This window comes from Enhydra lutris, unplaced genomic scaffold, assembly GCF_002288905.1.
Source record: "Enhydra lutris kenyoni isolate GAN:26980312 unplaced genomic scaffold, ASM228890v2 scaffoldscaffold47, whole genome shotgun sequence".
Classification (NCBI taxonomy): domain Eukaryota; kingdom Metazoa; phylum Chordata; class Mammalia; order Carnivora; family Mustelidae; genus Enhydra; species Enhydra lutris.
In genome coordinates this window covers 7,099,692-7,118,693 of record NW_019154131.1, presented here as the reverse complement: position 1 = coordinate 7,118,693, position 19,002 = coordinate 7,099,692, and positions in this window count along the sequence as shown.

Here is a 19,002-nt window from a genome sequence, read left to right as displayed (position 1 = left end):
CTTTAAGGTCAAGGACTCAGTTTCCTAATCCTCCTTTCCCAGCTCTCCCAAAGTCAGTCCAACAGGTTTTCAATCTCAGTGTTGTAAGAACTCACAAAATTCAGCCCGTCTGGTTTTCAAAGCAAAATGTATACGTTTCATCTTCTCCAGTTGAGCTCCCAAGTGTGAGAGTCTGTCTTTCTCTCTTCTCCATGCATGTGGCCCCCTCCTTCGGGGGCCACTGTGTCCTTTAAGGTCAAGGACTCAGTTTCCTAATCCTCCTTTCCCAGCTCTCCCAAAGTCAGTCCAACAGGTTTTCAATCTCAGTGTTGTAAGAACTCACAAAATTCAGCCCGTCTGGTTTTCAAAGCAAAATGTATACGTTTCATCTTCTCCAGTTGAGCTCCCAAGTGTGAGAGTCTGTCTTTCTCTCTTCTCCATGCATGTGGCCCCCTCCTTCGGGGGCCACTGTGTCTCTGCTCTTTCTATTCTCATCATGTGGCTTCTTTTCCACAATAAATGTGGAGTTTTCTCTGCAAGAATTTCGGTCATTTTCTAGATTATTTACACTGATGTGAGTGCTATCTATAGTTATATCCAAGGGATGAAGTGAGTTAGGGTCTTCCTATTCCTCTATCTTCTCCAGAAGTCCCTATTCCTGAAAAAATAAAATTATCATAAAGGCCCTACCACAGTGATATAAATCATTGGAATAGAGATAAGGAAAAAGCTAAATTAAATAATCATAAATCCTGAGCCAAAAATCTAAAGAAAGCTTGAATACCAGATGCTTTTATCCTGATACTAGCCAAGAAACCATGCAATGACATCAATAAGCAGAAAGGCAAATTTCTCTAAATGAAAAAAGGATGATTTAAAAAAAATTAACTCTGAAAACATCAGAGAACAAGCTAAATATATACTGACGAATATCATAGAGGGATGTTTTTCAATCAAAACTCAAGATTACACAAGTCACCTTAGACCTGTGGTTCTCCACTGAACATGATTTTGTTCCCCTGTGGAGAGTTAGTAATGTCCATAGGTATTTTCAACTGTCACAAGTGGGAGCCTCCCAGTCTCTGGTGGGTAAAGATCAGGGATGATGCTAAACATCCTACAATGCTAAGATATTAAGATAGCCCATCATAATAGATAATTTTCTGGCCAAAAATGTCAATAATGCTGTGATTAAGGTGGCTTACCCAAGACTTATGGAAAAGGTGTAAAAAATTATGTAAGATATCCCCAGATCTAATTTTTTTGGAGAGAGATCAGAAAAAGGTGTATTGATGATGTGTTAGTGATTATCAAGTCAGGGTGGAAAAAATACAGTTTTCTAAAGAGAGGTAATAAAAATTAAGTATCCAAATGTTTCATTCCAAGAAGTTGGAATAATTCCCCAGTTGGAGCTAAGACCCAGGAAGCTATTAAGAAGCATCATCTCAAATTTACCGATTGAAAGCTCATAGGAAAATTATTTGCAGAACTGGATTTTGAAGACTGGGGCACCTATATCAAATGATGATATAAAATTTGGAATTATGTAAGAAAAATACTGGGAAGAGGAGTGTAAATTATTCCAGTAAATTATTCCAGTAACACTGTACTAACTTTAAAGGTAACTCAATTATGTTTTTGGAGTTGAGATCCAGAAACTGAATAAATTCTAAGAAAGCATCTGAATAGATAAGCAGCAATATCATTGGTAGAATCACAGCTTAGGCTAGAAGTTGGAGGGCTAGAGGAAGAATAACCCTTGAGTCATAGCTTCTTACCAGAAGTATATGAACACCAAAGCATATAAAAATAAAGTTTAGGGATGCCTGGGTGGCTCAGTCAGTTAAGTATCTGCCTTCAGCTTGGGTCATGATCCCAGGGTCCCAGGATGAAGTTCCACTTTGGGTTCCTTGTTCAGCAGGGAGCCTGCTTCTGCCTCTGCCTGCTGTTCTCCCTGCTTGTGCTTGCTCTCTTTCTCTCTCTCTGTCAAATAAATAAATAAAATCTTCAAAAAAATGAAAAATAAAGTTTAGGGATTCATAAACTTGAGTAGGAAAATTTCACATTTTCATCTTCATTAAGTTCTGATTGATATGTACTATTGTTTGCTATCATGAATATAGTTAACATATCATATTCATATTAGTAATATCATGATTTTTATTAAAGGAATTAACAGATATTTTGTATCAAACTGGAGTTGTAAATATTTTTTAAAAAGATTCATTTATTTATTTGACACACAGAGCACAAGCAGGGGGAGTGGCAGGCAAAGGGAAAAGGAGAAGCAGGTTCTTTGCTGAGCAGGGAGCCAGATTCAGGGCTTGATCCCAGGACCCTGTGATCATGACCTCAGCCAAAGGCAGACGCTAAACCTACTGAGCCATCCAGGCACCCCTGGAGTTGTAAACATTTAGAACTATCTTTTGTGTTTATCACTTTTGAAAAATACAGCAGTTTTGTTTGTTTGTTTGTTTGACACAGAGCTAGAATTGATATATATATTGGGTCAATACAAAAACATATATAATATTGTATAAGAGTTTCAAATATTTTGATAACCCTATGTCAGTTATATTGGTTTATTTTGTACTTTTAACAAAATTATAAGAAGGAAGCCATAGAATTGGCTTCACAAGACTATCAACTAGGTACTTGGCACACAAAAGTATTTGAGAAACATTTCCCTGTATGGAATTACTCCACTGAAAGTGGAGGAGGCAGGCAGGATTTACTTGCATAACTGATGTGTTGCCATATCCAAAATAGATGTACCTCATATCTCCTAACAGATTACCTCTCTAAATGACATTGGAAGAAATATGCTAGAATTAGAGATGTGTAGTCTTAAAAAGAGAGAAAAATTAATGATAGCTGTATGCACAGGGTGCTGAATGACATACAGATAAGTGCAAAAGACCACAAAGGAGTGTGCAATAACAACAATCAAGGTATGAGGTTTGATTTAATGCTTTTGATAGAAGTTTAAAGACTTCAGGAAGGTGGGCATGATAGGATGAAATCATACCCTGATTTGGAAAGCAAGTGTGCACCAACTCTAAATCTATGAATTTTTTAAGCCAGATTTCCCAATATGAAGAAGAGGTGTCTCACTTAGAGAAAGTAAAAGCTATGAAATTGGTTAAGCCTTGAACTTTGTAGGAGAAAATCTGATTAAGGAAGCTAGATGAGTACTACTCTGAGGAATAGGAGTTTCCAAGATAAAAAATTCCCAGATCTCTTGGTTCTGAAAATTTGCAAGTTCAAGGCAGTCAGCCTACACTATGGAGGATAATTCAAAGTGAGGGTATATATTATTTAATTACTGAAATCCAGGCTCAATTTAGCATGGCTGTATAAGCTTTTCCTGAAAAAGAATGCTTGGAAGTTGTGTTTGCAGGGAACAAACAAGAGAACCCAGTTCCTAGAAGCAAAGCATTGGCTGGATTTATAAGTGTTCTTTTAATTCAGTAGGTGTAAAGATTTGATCAAGTAAGTGTAATCATGGATTTAGTCAATTAAATAATAAGACTAGCAATGGATAGAGGTGAGATATCACACATGGCTGTCCCCAGATGTCAATAAAAGCTCCTCAGACTTCAAATCAACTTTTTCACAGGAGCTTCCAGGCAATCTTCCACTAAATTATTAACAACGTCTTACACCTTTAGGCATAGTAACAAATGTGAATAGGACCACTGAAAACTTTCCAAGAATACTAGTACATCCTATATGCAGCCAATAGTGTTGCACCTGGGCTTTTATCAAAGCAAAATGAAACTTGAAGCCTTAAAACAGACACTAAATAAGGTCTTAACCTCAGCTGTCTCTATATTAGCCATAAACATGATATTAACGAAATGGAAACTTGAGCAAAGATCTGTATAGTCTTGGGTATGATTTCCTTTTGACATAAATACTGAAGTAGACCTTTCCATATTCAATAGCATTCTCACAGAATAGTAAATAATGAACAGACAGCTCCGTCCCATCATTGTCAGGACTCATAAGATATATCCCATAGATTTATAAAAGACACTATTGACATTACATAGAATTTTAGAGTACCTAGCTGTGGTTAATGTTATTATAAGAGGGGGAAAGAGAATCAAGCAAATAAATTTCCTGGTGTAAGAAAATTAAAATAAACCAGAAACAAATGTATGTTTGGGTCAATTATCAGTGACATTTTTATTTATATTTACATTTATATTTATATTATATATAAATTTTATTTATATTTAAATTCCCTTTTAGAGGAAATGCAAGAGATATGGGAGACGTTGACCCAGCCAAGTAATTGGGTCAGTGCCCATCAAAATACAGATCTTCATTGACTTATAACAGGGTTACTTCCTCATAAACCCAACATAAATTAAAAATACATTTCAGGGGCGCCTGGGTGGCTCAGTGGGTTAAAGCCTCTGCCTTCGGCTCAGGTCATGATCCCAGGGTCCTGGGATCGAGCCCCATATCAGGCTCTCTGTTCCTCAGGGAGCCTGCTCTCTCCACTCTCTCTGCCTGTCTCTGCCTTCTTGTGATCTCTGTTGAATAAATAAATATAATCTTAAAAAAAAATACATTTCATACAGCTAACTCACCTAACATGATATCTTAGCCTAGGCTATCTTAAATGTGTTCAGAAACTTACATTCCTATGCTTGAGCAAAATCATCTAACACAAAGCTTATTTTATAATAAAGTATTAAACATCTCATGTAAGGTATTGAAAAAATGTATTAAAAGTGAAAATCAGAATGTTAAATGGATGCAGAATGGTTGTATAAGTGTTTCAATTGTGATGGTGTGACTGCCTGGAAGCTATAGCTTGTTGTCCAATATCATGAGAGAGTATGGTATCCCATCTTGCTAGCCCAGGAAAAGTTCAATATTCAAAATTTGAAGTGTGGTTTTTGCTGAATGCATATCACTTTTGCATCTTAGTAAAGTTAAAAAAATGTATTTAAACTGTTGTAAGTCAAGGACTATCTGTAGCTATAAAAATTGAATGGGTATATCTAGAGTTGAGTTCTGCTGCAAAGTTTTGCCATAATACAGTGAAATAATCCAGCCTTAAGTATATCTTATTTTAGACAATTACTGGGACTCTGATGTGGATCATTAGTTGTCATGGAATATGTTAAAAGATGCAGTAACTAAAGTATAGCTACTACCACAGCAATAATTGTGCAGAAAGCATAGTTATCTATGTAGGGCATATTTTCCTCATGGCAGGTTAGTCAAACATAGGTTAGACACAAAAAATTGTTTCAGCATATTTAAAGCTTCTGTTTTTATTATATTGGCTAATATTCTGTTGGGCAAACTCTATTAACAATAGACATGGAATATAAGCTGCCACAGTGGGAAGGACAGCCAAAATAGACCAATAAACTTAACAGATGTGGCTGTCGGTTTCCCTTTAGAGTTTTCAGACCATGGGGAGAAGAATTTTCTGAAGACCAAAAACACTTCATCTTTAATCTATAGTTCTGTCACTCATTTGTTTTTTCTCTTTGTTTCTTCTCCCTTGTTCTGTCAACTCTTTGGATTATGTTCCCAAAATATGAAAGTCCAAATAAATAAAGTTCTTATTGAGGTATAATTGACATAAAATGTTATATTACTTTCAGGTATACAACATTATGATTTAATATAATGTATTATTTGTTATTATATAACAACATATATATGATGTAATATAATATGTATAACAAACAGAATTTTGTTATTTTGTTACATATATAATAAAATGTTCACCAAAATTAGTCTAGTTAACATCCATCATCCATCAAATAGATTTTAAGAAAATCATAAGGATACATTGATTCACTTTCCAATTTCCAGGAGGAAAGCCCCACTGTTTCTGAATGTAAAGTATAACCTACAGAATAAGAAAATAAAGAGGCTAACAGTTAATGTTAAATGGGATTAATTTTAGAAATGAATGCTTCTAATCAAAGGATTATGTTCTAACATGAGTGGTTTCCTGCTGTTTTCTCTTTCAATTTATTGGACACCTCATTTAATGATTAACACATTGTCACACCATAAAAGCAAAATATAGGAGACATTTCCTTTAACTTTAAGTAGAATTATGTCAGAGGACTTAATTTCTATTTTGTATCATATAGTTGGAGCATGATTGAATTAAAAATATGAGAGAATAAAATTTGACTCTCAGTGATTTTTTTTCAGGTAAAACATTCAAACATAAAATACAAATAAATTTTAAAAAACACAACTAGCAAAATATTATACTTTCTTTCTTTCTTTCTAATTCAAAAGATTATACTGGATTATTTTTGGATTCCAAAAGTGTCACTTTGTTTCACAGTTGTTTTCCTCTGTCCCATCTCAAATTCCTGTTATGATTTTGGTATATATGTTTCTTTATCTGTGTTATAATGTTTGTTTCCATAAATACTATAGACTATTGTTTCATGTGTCTGCATAAAAGCTCAAAATACTCCATGTATGTTTTTTTGTACCTAGGCCTTTCTCCTTCAGCCTTATCTTTTGAAGATCTATATATGTGCATATATTATAAAAATTATTACTATTTAATATTTTCCATTATATATATATTCCAATATATTTTTTCATCTCCTATTGTTGTTCATATAATGGTTTCCAATGGCTTACCATTGAACATGTTTTGTAAACATTATTTTGGCAGGTGCAAACATTTTTCTAGGATAAAGAGCAGTATATAGAATAACTGTATACTGGACTATACATATTTTCCAACCTTCAATTGCAGAATTGTGTCCAAAATGTCATACTAGAATGTTTCTTAGAGATAAGGGGAATTTTTAAAGAGATTTTATTTATTTATTTATTTGAGATAAAGAAAGAGAAAACAAGCATGATGGGAAGCCAGCGGCAGAGGGGAACCCAATGCAGGGTTCCACGTGAGGCTTCATATGGGGTTGGATCCCAGGTAGTGACCCAGGTCAAGTGGTGCAATAATCACCATCACCTAATTGCATGATATTTTTATCATGCCAATAAGAAACCCCCATAACCATTAACATTCATATCTTATACCCTTCTTCTCCCCCAGGTTCTGATAAATATAAACTATGTGGCCTTTTGCATTGTCTTCTTTCATTTGGCATAATGTTTTCAAGGTTCATTCATGATGTTGCATGTGTTAGCACTTCAGCTTTTTATGGTTAAATGAGATTTCATTTTATGGATACATCGCTTTTTGTTTATTCATTCATCAAATGATAGATGTAAGGATTATTTCCAGTTTTGGGCTATTATGAAAAATGCTGCTCTGAACATTCTTGTACACATTTGTGTGTAGCCATATGTTGTCATTATTTTTGTGTATATATTTAGTAGCAGAATTTCTGTGTCATAAGGTAAGACTATGTTTAAATTTCTGGAGAACATACAAACTGGTTTCCAAGGCAGTTGCATCATTTTATTATCCCAATAGCAATGTATTGGAGGTATCCTTTGGATTATCTCTGGCTATGCAGGGTCATTGAGATCCAGGTACCATTTATTTAAAGCAAAGACCTAGGACCTGTTACCTAGAACCACAGAAGTTTCCCTGAGAAATCTCTATACACACACACAAACACACACACGGAAGTTGTATGTTTCCTACTTCCCTATGGCATAAGAAAATTAAGGGTACAGTGACCGGCTACTTTATATTTTGATAGGGCTAGGTTAAGAGATTGGAAAAGTGTCTCTCCCACCAGACTTCCTTTGGAAGAAAAAGGGATTTAGGGGTAAAGTGTCGCTGTTCCTTACCAAGAAATTGATGTCCATAAATTCTTCCTTTTTAAATAAAGTTCATAGTCCCCCCCCAAATTCCTAGGTCTTACTTTTATGAAATGTATAATACTTGTCTCTTACCCTTCCTATATGCATTGAGTGGGAGAATTTGAATTACCTAATTTTTTTTTCTTTATGTTTGTGTTACCTAATTTTTGATCTACAAGTTTAGAAAATTCAAGACAGTGAGACACTAGAAAGAAAGACTGATTTCATAATTTGTTTAAGAATACCTAATAAACATTGGATGTCCTTACTTTGAAAAGTCCTCGGATGTTTTTGCAGTAGTTTTTTAGCTGATGTTTTGTTATTGTATATTTGGAATAAAAAATGAAAAAAAATCCTTCATGAAAAAATGAAGGATTTTAAAATAGGACATTTCACAGGTGCAAATGAAGGGACACAAATTGATTTTGTTACTTAATGTCACTGTAAGCCTCACACCAAATCCTGGTCCCTTTTAGAAGCCAAAGCAGACATTCAATATGAAGTGAAGTTAATCCCTTTGTTTCACTAAATCAGAAATCCTGGGATATTCTAAACCTATATACCAAACATAGCACACACTTATTAGACAACACTCTGCTAGAAGAAACACATACATTTGGGAAGGGTAAATATCCTTAGCTATGAGAAACAGATACCATCAGCCTCAGAAGATTATCAACCTAAGAACTAATAGCTTTCTCTAACTGGATTATAACATTTTGTTTGAAATAATCCCCTTGGGAGGAAATAGAGAGAGCTTTCTAAGTAGAAAATGACACCATACTACTGCCCCCAAAATAACAAATACCAGAACCTTAAATGTACTGAGATTATCCTGATGAACAGGGATCCTTGTATTTTTCCTCTTTGCCCATTTTTCTTTCAGTCCTCCAGAAGTGTTGGGGAAGAGTTTGAGTTTTGCTAAACACACAGTAACTCTAAAGTCTTTCTAAAAAACATTCAGTTCGTATTCTGATCTCAAGTGTTCAAAAAAATGCCCACCCTGATTTTCCTTCTCCTCAAAAATAGGGAAATACACTCTATTTATAATTTTATCTCCAAAAGCTCCTAGTCACCAGGGTCCCAGTAGTCTGAACACCTAGTTTCAGGCTATGTCCAGAAAACAACACCCAATGGGCAGAGAGAAAGAAACCCTTGCAGGAGACCCCAACAAATAAACTAAAGGATGCCATAAACCTAGTCCTTAATAGATTCTGCCACTAAGAGAAGACTGACGTGGGTAGACATCAATAGTTAATATCTGAGATGTTGGAACAGAAAAACTCAACCAAGAGGGGCTATCTACAAATGAGTTCTCTGGGTGAGGTTTCATTATTTTTGAGATCAGGTAAGACTGAGTCAGAGTTAATAGGATCTAGTGGTGGTACAGTAGAGATCAATGGCACTGTGTGAGGTGACAGTCTAACAAATCATTTCATTCAAGGAAGTGAGTCATGTATGGTGAGAGATTAACATCCTGAGGGAGTAAATAGCTGGGTAAATAGATAAGGTCCAGAGAAAAGGTGAGTTCTAGTTGGGGAAGAGGTTATGGTGATTGAGTTTGTGCTGGGGGTAGAGGAAAAAATAATAAGGGGAGGGTAAATAAATAGATCATAAGGAATGCAGAATGCAGCAGTTAAAAAAAAATCTCTGTGGTGGCAGAAAGGCATCCAGTGGTAATAGCAGTAAAATGGGAATTGAGGGGTTCTTGGGTCCAAGAGATAGTGCAGTCCAGATGTTAAGTGGTCAGACCTAGTCTAGACTCAGAAGAGCTATGAAAGCCAAAATAGGTAAAGAAACAACATCTTCCACAGGTTCTTGAAACAGAAGAATACATCTTGAGCTTCTATGGCTGGCTTAGCTTTCACATCCTTAATGGAAGAAATAATGTTCTAATTGTTATGGGAAGTTGCAAACAAGAAAAGTCCATTCACTTGGCTGAGAAGACAGAAGGTACAAACTGCAGCAAGAAGCAGAAGAGACAGAGGGGTCTGGCAGGGTCAGAGTCCCCACATCCCTACTTCACAATTATCCATTCAAATATTACCCAAAGTTTGTCTTTGTAAGACAAAATTTATCTTATACCCTCTCCCCCTGTCAATTTCTACTCCCATATCAACACTAGGCTATATTTTGGCACCCCAGAAGTTCATAGATATAGTAAGAAGAGGGATAAAAGAAAAAAAAAAGGTAAAAAGATTAATCAACAGTTGTTGAGAGAACTCAGATCCTGTTGCCCCTTATCTGCTTTGAAAGGAGTTTTCCAAGCTGAGAAAATACAAGTTTTACATGTGATAAATGTAGAAGCAAAGTGATATTCAGGAAGGAGGTTGAGAAAAATGGTCATTGGAAATAGAATCTTGCAACAAACCCTGAGAGCTCCAGGGATTTTGTTACAAGGTCAAATGTCTACAGTACTATAGCAAGGTTTATGTACATTCAATGAATTATTGTGTTAAGTGCTTTAATCCACATTATCCTAGTAAATAATCACAAAAACCCATGAGTTTTGCAGGCCAGGCAATGTTTCAAAGAATCTTGCCTTTTAATGTTTCATTCACCCTACTTCATCGTTCTGTGTTCATGTTAAAAGACATGAGGGAAAAAATAGAGTATGGGATCCAATTCTTTATATTCTGTCTAGGCAAGCTCCAACATTTGTTATTCATGAATACTATAGTTTTCTACATTGAATTAATTGGAATCTGTTTTTATATTTTTTATTTGCTTTTATGGTATGTGGAAATATTTTCCATTTTTCCTTCTTTGAAAAACTCAAAGATTTTCTGCTTATGATACTCAATTGATATTTCAGTCAATAGTCTTACTGAGAAAGGGCATAAAATCTCACATTTACAAGAGCACATAGGGTTTGTCAGATAGGATTTATGCTTCTTTTGGTCATGGATAAACATTCAGAATGGATAAACAATCAGAGACTTTTAGAGACTTACTACCGCTCTGTAGATAAATTATGAAAAGAGGAGTGGCTTGTTCTAAGACACCCAAGATGGGAAGGAGACTGAGGGACATGGAATGGCAGCTTTCTTCCTCTGAATGTACTTCAAATATTCTCAATAATCAATTCTACAGCCACTGAATCTCTGTGTTTGAACTTTTACCCTGGGCCTTTCTGCCATACCCAGATGGTTGGCATGTGAGCTGTAAATAGAAGACTTTGTCCCTGCTCTAAGCCTTCACTACCCTATTGGTTTTCCAGTGTAGGGGATGGAAAACTATGGCAGTGTGCAATCACAGGGTATTTTTGTATAGCATATCTAGTAAAACCAAATTTCAACAGATGGACATTTGCAATCAATTTGGTGCATTAACTGTCCCATTGAGCTTTGTATCTTTGAGATTCTCAGATTCTGATACCTCCATAACCACCATACCTAGTCCATAGTAGTGTACTTTTCCAATGTTAAAAGAGTTTTAGCAAGCTGTATCACAGCTCAAAATTGTGAGATACTGTAGTCACAACTGAGGTTCTACCATTTCAACAAAGATTTTTCAAAAAACAAAAAAAGATTTTACAAAACAAAAAAAGAAAAATGATTTTTTTAAATTTTTATGTTGTAAAACATGGGGAAAAAATAATAATCACACTCACAGCATGATTTCAAATGCTTGCTCTGTCACATACCAGGTATATGAGTCATTTAGGGTAAGTTGTCTTCCCTCCTTTGTTCTTCAGTTTCCTTTTTTAGAATATAGAGACAAAAATTTTCATAGATTACAATATGGATTGGGGTTTGATGGTGACAACCTGAGTAATCAAAATCAGAGAATATTAAAGGGAGGTAAAATTCAATGGGACAAAAGTCAATGGACCAAATTAATTACAATATATGTAATCAATCTTTGGTGCATAATAGACACTTGATAAATGGTGGTTATGATTAAGAATACCAATAGAAGCAAGGAGGAGCCTTACTGATCCTGAAATTTATTTATTGATACAGAAATAGTTAAATAGTAAACTCAAGTTCTTGGTGGCTATGTCACTTTGTATTGTTACCTTAGAAGATTGTAATATTTCTGGGTTCCACTGGCACAGTTTCTCGCCCAATAATCCATGAAAAACAAACAGTTCTAAAGGTCTAGAGATTGAGTTTCCCTACCATGGTGTGTGATCCTTCATTCTTTGTCAATTATTTATTTATTTATTTTCTTATTTACTTACTTACTTGTTTATTTTTCAGGTTAAGGATATTTCAGTGCCACTGATAGACTGTGTCATGGGGTCATCCTGATTATCTTCAGCGTTGATGAACTGTTAAAATTCAGAGAAATTGCAGGGTGGGGGAAGCCATTATCCTTATAGCTGAGGTTTATTACAGCAAAGGGGTACAAAATAAAATTAACAAAGGAAAAGACTAAATAGGACAGAGTCCAGGAAAAAAAAAAAAAAACAAAATCAGGTGTGAGCTTCAATTTGTCTTCTCCAAAGGAATGTGTTTCCTTCTTTCAGCAATCATGTGAGTCTAATATTTAGAAAGTTTTACAACCAGGGAAGCTCTTTCAAGCCTTTGTATCCATGATTTTTGTTGGAGATCAGTCATGTAGTCATGAAGTATTCCATGACTGACTTTAGCTACTTATTCTCCAGTCCACTACCAGATAGATGTCAAATTGATAAAGAGTGGGTAAACAAAAACAAGTTTTCAAAAACAGATATTGATTCCCACCAACAGTGTAGAAGGGTTCCCCTTTCTCCGCATCCTCGCCAGCATCTGTCATTTCCTGACTTGTTAATTTTAGCCATTCTAACTGGTGTGAGGTGATATCTCATTGTGGTTTGGATTTGTATTTCCCTGATGCCGAATGAGGTGGAGTACTTTTTCATGTGTTTGTTGGCTATCTGGATGTCTTCTTTGCAGAAATGTCTGTTCATGTCTTCTGCCCATTTCTTGATTGGATTATTTGTTCTTTGGGTGTTGAGTTTGCTAAGTTCTTTATAGATTTTGGATACTAGCCCTTTATCTGATATGTCATTTGCAAATATCTTCTCCCATTCTGTCAGTTGTCCTTTGGTTTTGTTAACTGTTTCCTTTGCTGTGCAAAAGCTTTTGATCTTGCAACCACTCTGGAAAACAGCATGGAGGTTCCTCAAAATGTTGAAACTAGAACTACCCTATGACCCAGCAATTGCACTACTGGTTATTTACCCTAAAGATACAAACATAGTGATCTGAAGGGGCGCATACACCTGAATGTTTATAGCAGCAATGTCTACAATAGCCAAACTATGGAAAGAACCTAGATGTCCATCAACAGATGAATGGATAAAGAAGAGGTGGTATATATACACAATGGAATACTATGCAGCCATCAAAAGAAATGAAATCTTGCCATTTGCGACGACGTGGATGGAACTAGAGGGTATCATGCTTAGCGAAATAAGTCAATCAGAGAAAGACAACTATCATATGATCTCCCTGATATGAGGGAGAGAAGATGCAACATGGGGGGTTAAGGGGGTAGGAGAAGAGTAAATAAAACAAGATGGGATTGGGAGGGCGACAAACCATAAGTGACTCTTAATCTCACAAAACAAACTGAGGGTTGATGGGGGGAGGGTGGTTGGGAGAAGAGGGGTGGGGTTATGGACATTGGGGAGGGTATGTGCTATGGTGAGTGCTGTGAAGTGTGTAAACCTGGTGATTCACAGACCTGTACCCCTGGGGATAAAAATATATGTTTATAAAAAATAAAATAAAAGAAATAAAAAAAACAGATATTGATTTTAAGTAACATTATTTAACATAAACTACCTGATGTATGGTCCTAGATCTCAAGTACATAAAGACACTCTTATCTGACTAGATTCTTTATCAAGTGTTCAGAATTAATGTCACAGGAGCTGGTCTAAGACTAGTCATTTATTTGAATCATGCAGGGTTTGAGTACCCCAATACTGATGAGTTAACTTTTACTACTAGACAACTTCAAGTGATTTCCCCAGAAAATGAACCTTGAGATGACTCACTCACCTCTATATTAAACTCAGAGGTGCCTTGCCACCCCCATGAAATAGCACCTTATCCCCATGAAGTTGTATTCATCAGGATCAACCCCAAGTTAGATTTCACTACACTTCAGCCTATTCACGGCAAGCTCCCAGAATCCCTTCCCCTCATAATTTTCTCTTGTTTTGGCATGACTCTTTGAAAATCAATGTTATTTTCTGCTCCTAGAACAACACTGTTGCCAGCCTCCTTTAAAATGCAAACAAACAAACAAATAAATAAAAACACAAACATGCAGATGCAATATTTCACTACTCTGTGTTCTATGCAACATGTTAATAATTTATAGAGAAATCTGTGGTTGAATGAAGCGTCTGAATAGCATTTTGAAATTTTAGCATTCCAAATCTTGAGATAATGGGTGTGTGTCACCATATTCTTGATTGAGACAATAGTAATTTCCAATTTGAAAACTAAGACAATGAAGTGTGAAATTATATTACATATCTGAATGCCAAAATATGAACAATGAATTCAATGGTGAAAAAAAAAAAAGAACAAAGAGTACCAAATTATGGCATTGGGTTTGCCTAATCATAAATAAATACTGTTATATAAAAGAGTTTTGGGAGAAGTTTTTGAAAAGTAATTATTTTGGAGCTCTAATACAATGTTTTCTAAATACTACTCTTAATAAACCTTACACAGAATTTCAAGACTTCAACTTAAAAATTGTTTTTGACATGAAAAACACACTTTTAAAAACCACAAAGAAATGGAATATTATATGGTAATCAGTATTTCTATTCTTACCTTTTTTTACCATAAAAAGAACAAATTAAACATTTTTTTTCTAATGGGGTATATGTCATTCAGTGTTCTCCAGAGAAACAGAACCATTCATATAGATATAGATGGTATGTTTTATCTAGATATATTTTATATAGATATATTTAAAAATATGTAATATCTTAAATATATGAACACATACTATATTAATATAATTATTTATATACTTGTTTGTTTAAAGAAATTTTCATATATGTTTATTGGGCCTGGCATATTGAAAATCTGTACAGCAGACCATCAGGCTGGAAACCCAGGAACTGATGATGCAATCCTGAGGAAGAATTTCTTCTCAGGAAAACTTCATTTTATAGTCTTTAAGTCTTTCAACAGTCACTATGAAGGATCATCTGCTTTACTTAAAATAACCTTACTGTAGAAGTACAATGTTCCTTCACAGCAACACCTAGATTAATGTTTGATACTACATCCTAGACAAATTGACACAAAAACTAACCATTACAGGGTAGATAAGGGATTTCAAGAATGTGATTTTAAGCTAAGGGATTCAAGAATATAATATATATCATAAAAATGTATAATAGACATGAAGATACTAACAGCTATCATAGGCTGTCTGCTAACAGTATTTCTTGCAATTTAAAGTAAGGTCTAGGGGCACCTGGGTGGCTCAGTGGGTTAAAGCCTCTGCTTTTGGCTCAGGTCATGATCCCAGGGTCCTGGGATTGAGCCCCGCATCGGGCTTTCTGCTCAGCGGGGAGCCTACTTCCTCCTCTCTCTCTGCCTGCCTCTCTGCCTACTTGTGATCTCTGTCTGTCAAATAAATAAATAAAATATTAAAAAATAAATAAATAAATAAATAAATAAAGTAAGGCCTATCCATAGTTGACCAAGGAGTTTTCCTTTAAGCTCACAGTATCCACTTTTGAGTACTATTCGAGTATTCTAAAACAGTATATAGCATTTTATAAACTAGATATTAAAACCCACAGAAGTGAACAAAATTATTACATATTTCAAAATGGAAAGGATATCATTATCTAAGGACCAATATAAAAGTCACAGGATCATAAAAATTGAATCAAGAAGTCTAAAGGGAGAGGACTGTGGAGAATCTTAACATTATCAACAAATGCTTTTAATGTTCTGTTAAGAAAAAGAGAAAAAGAAACAAAAGTTAATTTACAGTTTATAGAATTTTATAACAAATAAATGACTGCAAATTGCCAGTTTCCATTTTGATGATTTACTATTTGTCAAAGAGAATAATCAAGATATTTAAAGTACCAGAATTAACTTTTTTTTGAGGTAATAAAAGTTGATAATTCTTGAGAAGATCGTATGAAAAATTCAACTTTTCTAAATAATTTTTGTTCTCCAGAGTCAGGTGGTAAGCAATGCACAAAGGAATTTACTAAAGTATCACTAAAAATCTTTAAGGAATAACTGAGGGCATGAATGATACTTGAGTAAAATGAAAATCAATACCATAGTGATAATTTTTCAAAAAGAATAAAAGTACCTTTTATATATTGGTGCTCTGCAATTGGAATATACTGCAGGGCACATTCATAATATTAAATTCTCTAGTTGCTATAATGAAAATAAATGAAAAGAAACAGATGAAATTAATATTAGGAGTATACTTTGATTAATCCGTATGTCCAAATTAATGTCATTCTATATGTAGTTATCATAAAATCAACAGGTTGCATATTTATAGCACTAAATTTTTGAAATCTTATATGCATTTTTTACTTATATTACATAGCTCAATATGTACCTTCAATTCTTATTAGTTATTTAATAATAGAATTGAACACTAAAAATCAATTTCTTTTAATTATTACATCTGCATTTAAATTTTAAAATTTCAATATTATATATGTCCAAGATATTAAAATTTAGTATCCCCTTTGTCAACTCATTAGCATCAAATTCAAAGGAATGTTCAATAAATTGAAAAGCAGCTTTAAGTTTTGAATATCAGTATGTCTTCATTTTTTTTAAATTTTTGTAGCCAATTTACATAACACTATTGATTAGAATTAAAATCTTCTGGATATGGATTCAAGTTGGATGTAACTTCTATATTTTTATATTATAAAATCTTTTAATTTCATTAATTAATTAATTAATTAATTTGAGAGAGAGAGAGAGAGTAAGAGCAGGGGGAAAAGCAGAGGGAGAGGCAGATTCCCCAGTGAGGGACTCCAGGCAGGACCCAGGGATCATAACCTGATCTGAAGGCAGATGCTTAACTGACTGAGCCACCCAAGCACACTTAAAATATTTTAATTTCAACATAAATTTTCATACCTGTCTATTTTAGTTATATAAGTTTTATTTCTTTTTCTTCAATTTTATATTTAGCTATTTATAATCAGGATGAAATCATGGAATAAATGTAAATATTATCACCATTTTTCCCTTTGTTTATTGAATATTTCCCTGTATGCATTCCTTGTATTTCAAGACAAACTTGAATGAATGTTAATAGTACAGTATATCTTTGCAATACTTTTCTAGAACATAAACAGTGAGTATGGCAAAGGATTTTAAATTTTTCAGTTCATTGTTTTCTATTTCTTTAAGCAGTTCCACAAGCTGGCAATGATCAATAGTATATACACATATGTACTGAGTGATAGTAACAACAGTATCCATGGTATTTTTTGTAGAGTCTACTACAGAAAACAGAGCACAAGTACTTTTAATATGCATCATTCAGTTATATAATTCATTAAAGGAAATATTAATTTCTTCCTTTAAAATACTCCTAGATTCAGATTTTTTTACTTGAAAACTTTGGTGATAGAAAGAAAATTTATACATATAAATATGTTTTTTTGGAGAATATCTAAAACCCACAAGACTGACTTTTTTGAGGCCATAAGTTGACAGCATTTTATTTTCAGTTTGGCTGTTTTGGGAGACAAAATTTTTTTTTTTTTTTTTAAAGATTTTTATTTATTTATTTGACAGAGAGAGATCACAAGCAGGCAGAGAGGCAGGTAGAGAGAGAGAGAGGAGGAAGCAGGCTCCCTGCTGAGCAGAGAGCCCGATGCGGGGCTCGATCCCAGGACCCTGAGATCATGACCTGAGCCGAAGGCAGCGGCTTAACCCACTGAGCCACCCAGGCGCCCCTGAGAGACAAAATTTATAGGAAGTATTAATTGAGCAATTGGTGGCTTAAATGAAGATCTTTAACTTTTGCAAAATTTCTTTTTAATGTTTTCCTCTTAATTTCTAACAGTTCCCCATAATTTAAAAAATTACTTATTGTGCTATAATTTATACTTACAATTTATTTTTTTATTTATAGGTTTTCATATAAATTTTTTCTGTTTTTAAATTTTTAAATTGTTTCCTTTTTATGAAATGATCTTGAGTAATTTAAGCCTATCCAAAGATATAAACTAGATCATGTTGAAAAATTTTTTAACACTGTAATGAGATCTTAAATTCTGACATCATATTTATTAGCTTTTTTATGATTTTTACAAAGGAATTCTTTTCAAATTCATTATGAATTTTCTAGAAATGTTTCAATGTTGCTTATTTTATTAGTTTTCTTAAGTTTAATGTGGAATTTTAGGTTATTTATTCATTATAGATCTTTTGAAATATTGTCACTTACAGTGATAAATTTACCAGGAAGCTTTTCTTTGGCTGCATCCCATACATTTGGTATATTGTGTTTTAGTTTTCGTTCATGTTAAAGTATTTATAGAGTAATTCCCAATATGCTTTCTTCTTTGATCCTTTGCTTATTTGGGCTGCTGTTATTTAGTTTTCACATATCTTTAAATTTCCACATTTTCATTTGGTATTGAGTTTTAGTTTCATTTCATTGTAATTATAGAACACACTTTGTATGTTATCAATCTTTACATTACTGAAACATGTTTTGTGGCCTAATATATGGTCTATCCTGGAGAATGTTCCACATGTACTTGAGAAGATTTTACATTCTGTATTGCTGGGTGGGGTATTCCAAATATGTTGATTATGTTTACTTAGTTGTAATGTTGTTCAAGTCTTCTATTTTCAAGTCTTCTATTTCCTTGCTGATCTCTTTACTTATTCTATACATCATTGAAATTAGGGTATTAAGTTTCCATCTATTTTTGTTGTTTTGTATATTTCTCTTTAAAATTTCATCAGCTTTTAGTTTATGTATTTTAGGGCTTTGTTGCTATGTGCATATACATTTAACTTTTTTATGGACTCTTATTATTACTAAGTGTTTTCCTTTCTGATAGTAACTTTTTTTTAATTTTATTTTTTATAAACATATAATATATTTTTATCCCCATGGGTACAGGTCTGTGAATCACCAGGTTTACACACTTCACAGCACTCACCATAGCACATACCCTCCCCAATGTCCATAACCCCACCCCCCCTCTCCCAACCACCCTCCCCCCATCAACCCTCAGTTTGTTTTGTGAGATTA